Raw genomic sequence first — 7623 nt, forward strand, 5'->3', positions numbered from 1 at the left:
AATACCTGTCGCACTTTGTAATAACAGTTGTCGCACTTTTTAATAACCGACCAGTCGCCGAATCGTCTCAGTGCCGAATCGTCCCATTGCCGAATCGTTCCAGGGCCGAATCGTCGCAGGGCCGAATCGTCCCGGGCCGAATCGTCCCGGGCCGAATCGTCTCTCTACCATGAACACAACATGTTTACATCTGGTTACATTGTATATATACATTTATTTATATAGGATAACTTCTAACATGACCGTTCATTAGCCAACAATTTGAATAATTCAGTCATGGTGTACCACGATCACAACGAACCAAAATGACACGACTGCCTATTAATAAAGTAATGTCTACCAATGCTTACCCCACTTACTACCTAGTTCCGTTAAACTGGATATTGGGTATTGCTAAACACCGCAAACCCCGCAAACCCCCGCAAACCTAAAAAAAAACATAGCAAACCCCACCGAACCAACATAAAAGTGATTGAATCATGTAGTGTACAACCCACTGTGTATATTAATGTAAAAAAAATTAAATTTCTACTGTTAACAACTTATTTTGGGGGTAAAAACATCATTTTTTTGGTCAAAAATGATTGCTAAACCCCGCAAACCTCAAAAAAACTATAGCAAACCCCACCGAACCAACATAAAAGTGATTGAATAATGTAGTGTACGACCACTGGGTATATAAATTATTAAATTTCTACTGTTCACTACTTTTTGGGGGATAAAACATCATTTTTTGGTTAAAAATTAGCAATCATTTTTGACCAAAAAATGATGTTTTACCCCAAAAATAACTAGTTAACAGTAGAAATTGAATATTTTTTTTTACATGGATATACCCAGTGGGTTGTACACTACATGATTCAATCACTTTTATGTTGGTTCAGTGGGGTTTGCTATATTTTTTTGGAGGTTTGCAGGGTTTAACAATCATTTTTGACCCAAAAAAAATGATGTTTCACCCCAAAAATAATTAGTTAACAGTAAAAATGTAATATTTTTTTTACATGGATATACCCAGTGGGTTGTACACTACATGATTCAATCACTTTTATGTTGGTTCGATGGGGTTTGCTATGTTTTTTTTTAAGTTTGCGGGGGTTTACCAATACCCCTGGATATTTACAAAATAATACAATAATGTTTACAGAAAAGAGAACAACCTAACAACATCATAAAGCTGCTGTTCAATCGTGTATATTATTCCGTTTCGTGAAGTGTAACTTGTTTGTTGTTTGATTTAACCTGTTAGTGGCGGTTTTATCGCTGTTGGTTGTGAACTGAATAAAAAAAAACATATAAAAAAATTGTAGCTTTATAAAGAAGAACGTTACTTACCTGTGATTTTTAAAGATATGTTATTGCTTTTTAAAATACAGTACAACAACTCAAATAAGAAAATCAGTTGAAGCATTTACTAGTCTGGCATGATGGACATACGGTACAGTACACACATTCATCGCAGAATTGTTGGTCCATTGTAATTCTTCAGCCATTAATAAATAACGTTTTTACAATAGAAAGATTGCTAGGGGCAGTAAATTTAAACAATGGTTCTGTACATTAATTTTTTTTTCAAATTGAATAAGTGTTTATATGAGTACTTTGTGTTCCTCTAACAAATAAACGCCCCTCGAAGAAACTTACTTACGATCCAGAAAAGTCTTATTAGTTAGTCAGTCCACTTCACATGTATAGCTTTGCACTTGGCTATTCTGAGGTGAGATCATATTAGAGGTCACCGGGTCAGATGAACTCTTGTCAACTCCTATATCCAGCAAGATTATGTCACGCAATTGTTTCGAGATGATACTAGCTTACTTGCATTTCAACGACAACGCGCAGCGTCCTGCCGAATAACATGACCAGACCAGCGTAAGCGCCGTTTTCTGAGGCATGGTAAATATATCAGTTGTAAAAGTAATTGACAACACAACACTATTGGGTACACGATAACGCCAAGCGCAGACAGCGAAAGTAAAAAGAGTTTAGTCTTTTCTCCTGATGACGATACGTGGTCCAGGACTCAGAGCAATAGAACAGTCCCGGACCGAAACGTGTCCGTGTTCAATCCGGTTGTTCATGAAGGCATACTGCGTCATGGGCCTAAGGTTTCAATCTGCTGCTCGATTATTGTTATATTTGATTTTTGAGCTAGGAAAGGCCTAATCTAGCCTAGCTACTATAATTACTTACTTAACTTCTAGCTTAGCTAGGCCTAAAAATAAGAAAAATAAACGAGAACTTTCTTGTTTAAAGTTTGATCTTTATTTTATAAAGCACGCGCACATCAGTCTTCAACATGAGGCCAGAGTTGCATCCGTATGGAATTTCAAACCAAGCGGAGCGAAATTCAATAATCAAGTTTATAACATATTGGAGCTGTCTCCTATTTATTAAAGCTCAGCTGATTTTAGGGTAGGGCGCGGAGGGCTATCACTTACACCTACCTAATAAAACAAAGATTAAACTTCGAAGAGGTAAGTTCTCGTTTTATCTTCTTATTAGAGGCGACTCTTTAACATTCTTGGTGGTTAGAGGCATGTGAACCATGATTTTTAAAGATAATTCAAAAGCATCACGGGGGAACAGGTTGAAAAAAAGGTCAACAGATGCAATTATCAACAAGTCTGCACAGCAAAATTCTGATTCTTGTTTTAAGAAAAAAAAAACTTGTTTCAAGCAAAATATTTCTTGAAACAAGTAAATTTTGACTTGTCCGTATTTCAATACTTTTTTGCTTACCAAGAATCGTAAAATTCTTAACAAGAATCACAAAAATTCTTATCAAGAAAATTATTCTTACCAAGAAATAATACTTTAAGAACAATATTCTTACCAAGAATTTAATTGTTTTTTTCATTCTTGTTTTAAGCAGTATCTGTCTTAAAATAAGTAACAATTTACCGATTTTTTAAAATAGAATTCTTGTTTCAAGCAATATTTTTCTCAATTTATTTGATAGAATTCTTGATTCAAGCAATATATTTCTTAAAATAAGTAAGAATATTCCGATTTTTATTTGTAGAATTCTTGTTTCAAGCAATATTTTTCTTAAAATAAGTAAGAATATTCCGATTATTATTTTTTAGAGTTCTTGTTTCAAGCAATATTTGTCTTAAAATAAGTAAGAATATTCCGATTTGTATTTTTTTGAATTCTTGTTTCAAGCAAGATATTTCTTAAAATAAGTAAGAATATTCCGATTTTTATTTTTTGAATTCTTGTTTCAAGCAATATTTTTCTTAAAATAAGTAAGAATATTCCGATTTGTATTTTTTGAATTCTTGTTTCAAGCAATATTTTTCTTAAAATAAGTAAGAATATTCCGATTTATATTTTTAGTTTTCTTGTTTCAAGCAATATATTTCTTAAAATAAGTAAGAATATTCCGATTTTTATTTTTAGAATTCTTGTTTTAAGCAATATTTTTCTTAAAATAAGTAAGAATATTCCGTTTTTTATTTTTAGTATTCTTGTTTCAAGCAATATATTTCTTAAAATAAGTAAGAATATTCCGATTTTTATTTTTTGAATTCTTGTTTTAAGCAATATTTTTCTTAAAATAAGTAAGAATATTCCGATTTTTATTTTTAGTATTCTTGTTTCAAGCAATATATTTCTTAAAATAAGTAAGAATATTCCGATTTTTATTTTTTGAATTCTTGTTTCAAGCAATATTTTTCTTAAAATAAGTAAGAATATTCCGATTAGTATTTTTTGAATTCTTGTTTCAAGCAATATTTTTCTTAAAATAAGTAAGAATATTCCGATTTGTATTTTTTAGAATTCTTGTTTTAAGCAATATTTTTCTTAAAATAAGTAAGAATATTCCGATTTGAATTTGTTAGAATTCTTGTTTTAAGCAATATTTTTCTTAAAATAAGTAAGAATATTCCGATTTTTATTTTTAGTATTCTTGTTTCAAGCAATATATTTCTTAAAATAAGTAAGAATATTCCGATTTTTATTTTTTGAATTCTTGTTTCAAGCAAGATATTTCTTAAAATAAGTAAGAATATTCCGATTTTTATTTTTAGTATTCTTGTTTCAAGCAATATATTTCTTAAAATAAGTAAGAATATTCCGATTTTTATTTTTTGAATTCTTGTTTTAAGCAATATTTTTCTTAAAATAAGTAAGAATATTCCGATTTTTATTTTTAGTATTCTTGTTTCAAGCAATATATTTCTTAAAATAAGTAAGAATATTCCGATTTTTATTTTTTGAATTCTTGTTTCAAGCAATATTTTTCTTAAAATAAGTAAGAATATTCCGATTAGTATTTTTTGAATTCTTGTTTCAAGCAATATTTTTCTTAAAATAAGTAAGAATATTCCGATTTGTATTTTTTAGAATTCTTGTTTTAAGCAATATTTTTCTTAAAATAAGTAAGAATATTCCGATTTGAATTTGTTAGAATTCTTGTTTTAAGCAATATTTTTCTTAAAATAAGTAAGAATATTCCGATTTTTATTTTTAGTATTCTTGTTTCAAGCAATATATTTCTTAAAATAAGTAAGAATATTCCGATTTTTATTTTTTGAATTCTTGTTTCAAGCAAGATATTTCTTAAAATAAGTAAGAATATTCCGATTTTTATTTGTAGAATTCTTGTTTCAAGCAATATATTTCTTAAAATAAGTAAGAATATTCCGATTTGTATTTTTTAGAATTCTTGTTTCAAGCAATATTTTTCTTAAAATAAGTAAGAATATTCCGATTAGTATTTTTTAGAATTCTTGTTTCAAGCAATATTTTTCTTAAAATAAGTAAGAATATTCCGATTTTTATTTCTTGAATTCTTGTTTCAAGCAAGATATTTCTTAAAATAAGTAAGAATATTCCGATTTGTATTTGTAGAATTCTTGTTTCAAGCAATATATTTCTTAAAATAAGTAAGAATATTCCGATTTGTATTTTTTTGAATTCTTGTTTCAAGCAAGATATTTCTTAAAATAAGTAAGAATATTCCGATTCTTATTTTTTGAATTCTTGTTTCAAGCAATATTTTTCTTAAAATAAGTAAGAATATTCCGATTTGTATTTTTTGAATTCTTGTTTCAAGCAATATTTTTCTTAAAATAAGTAAGAATATTCCGATTTGTATTTTTTGAATTCTTGTTTCAAGCAAAATATTTCTTAAAATAAGTAAGAATATTCCGATTTTTATTTGTAGAATTCTTGTTTCAAGCAATATTTTTCTTAAAATAAGTAAGAATATTCCGATTTGTATTTTTTAGAATTCTTGTTTTAAGCAATATTTTTCTTAAAATAAGTAAGAATATTCCGATTTTTAATTTTAATATTCTTGTTTCAAGCAATATATTTCTTAAAATAAGTAAGAATATCCGATTTGTATTTTTTGAATTCTTGTTTCAAGCAATATTTTTCTTAAAATAAGTATGAATATTCCGATTTGTATTTTTTGAATTCTTGTTTCAAGCAATATTTTTCTTAAAATAAGTAAGAATATTCCGATTTGTATTTTTTGAATTCTTGTTTCAAGCAATATATTTCTTAAAATAAGTAAGAATATTCCGATTTTTATTTGTAGAATTCTTGTTTCAAGCAATATTTTTCTTAAAATAAGTAAGAATATTCCGGTTTGTATTTTTTAGAATTCTTGTTTTAAGCAATATTTTTCTTAAAATAAGTAAGAATATTCCGATTTATATTTTTAGTTTTCTTGTTTCAAGCAAAATATTTCTTAAAATAAGTAAGATCCGATTTTTATTTGTAGAATTCTTGTTTCAAGCAAAACTTTTTTTAAAATAAGTAAACAAGAAGTCTATCAAATAAAAACCAGTAAATGTTTACTTATTTTAAGAAAAGTATTGCTTGAAACAAGAATTCTATCAAATTAAAATTCGTAAATTCTTACTTATATTGGGAAAAAATTGCTTGAAACAAGAATTCTATAAAATATAAATCATTAAAAATTTATTTTAAGAACGATAAATGAATACTCATTTTAAGTAATATTTTACTTAAACAAATAAATTCAAGAATGTTATAAAACATAATATTAACAATACTGTTATTTTCATTAAGAACTACAATTTACATGACATTAGGTACAATAATATATACAACTTCTTTAAAACAAACTTGTTTTTATTAATAATAAAATGCCATCAAAAGAAAACTTAAAAACATTAAAATGGTAAAATACAAATTTCGTAAAATTCTTCTCCCGCACCTGGGCTTTAAACTATTAGGTGTCTTTAAATTTATTAATGTATACTAATGATGATTCAACAGCCTTTGTCAAGTGTACAGGTGTGTTTTCATCACAAATTACTAACTGTTAAAGAATAGTGAGGCCTACTTCTTTTCATTTTGGATAATCGAAATCCAGAAGGTAAAAAGTGGAGAGGAGAGTAACTAGAGCCTCATCTAATTTTGCTTTCTTTGTAGTTAGAATTGTTTGCTAAACTTTAATGTAGGCCATTTCTGTGTCCAAAAGCAATACCGGCATATTACCTGATCGGCGTGAAGACCAGGATTCTGGATCTTTATTCATGTTCCTAAAAATGAAAAGAGATTAATATAGTTTTAGTTATTACTGTATTTAAAATATGTGTAACATCATCAACTAATTGGGTACGGTGTGGTTTTAGAGTCCTATATCTGGGGCGGTAAACACAAAAACATGACGCAATATTAGAACGGTGGTAAGAATAATTTTACATTATAAGACATAAGGGTGGGTGGAATATGCATTTGAACTTTTTAATCACAAACTTTGCCCTGTTTATACCGATCCCAAAGACAGGCCGCCGCCTGGCTGTATCTATTATTTTTAGTTAAATTATTAGGGTCTAAATTTATTTTTAATATTACTATTTAGGAAGACAATACGCAAAACGGTGCTCAATCCTGATTGATGTTTTTATTCCGTATCAATGTTTATAATAACAATCATACAATTAAATGTAAATTTTGTTTAATTGTTTGATTTTAATAAATTATTGTAAACATAGTATATACCTCGAATTTTAAGCTATTTTAAAAAAACACTTTAAGATATTTTTTTTTAATGTACATAATGTTACTTGTATTTTAAATTTTAAAAAACACTAAATACCTTCAAGGTCGGCAGACTTTTTTTGATGAGTTTTTCCCAACAAATATGTTTGACAGATTTGACAACATATGGGTTATCTTTGAACCTAACCAAAAATAACAAATTGAAAACATTATATTATATAAATTTATTTAAATGAGTGGAATAATGTATGGACATAAACTTGATATACTGTAGCTCAAATTTTTAATAATGTAGCCTACAGTTTTGTAGGTGGTCAATGTAAAAGGAAGGGGAAAGGGTGGGCTGGCCAGGAGAGCATTAATATGTCAAAAATTAATATTCATAAGTCATTTATTTAATTTTAGTTGTCAAAGGGAGGAGTGCATGACACTAGCTTGAGTCGAACCAAGCTGTTAAAAATACGTACACAATATGTACACGTATTTTCCTCACTACCATTGGTCCATTATAAAACTATTTATGAATAGATAAAAGTACAAAAACATACACTGTACTTACCAGATGGAGGACTGGTGTTTCTCTTTAAAATACCAAAATAAACTATATTATTCTCTTCTTTGGAAAAATTTGCT

General features: G+C 27.8%; 1 long non-coding RNA gene across 1 annotated transcript; it reads right to left on the bottom strand.

Moving 5' to 3' along the window:
• Positions 1-5899: 5899 nt before the first annotated feature.
• On the bottom strand, positions 5900-7623 carry LOC140058893 (uncharacterized). Its single transcript, XR_011847072.1, has 3 exons — positions 7550-7623; positions 7088-7172; positions 5900-6527 (listed from the first exon to the last, which is right to left on the bottom strand). It is a non-coding gene; the product is annotated as an uncharacterized lncRNA (long non-coding RNA).

The sequence above is a fragment of the Antedon mediterranea genome, chromosome 9 (assembly GCF_964355755.1).
Source record: "Antedon mediterranea chromosome 9, ecAntMedi1.1, whole genome shotgun sequence".
In the NCBI taxonomy this organism is placed as follows: Eukaryota; Metazoa; Echinodermata; class Crinoidea; order Comatulida; family Antedonidae; genus Antedon; species Antedon mediterranea.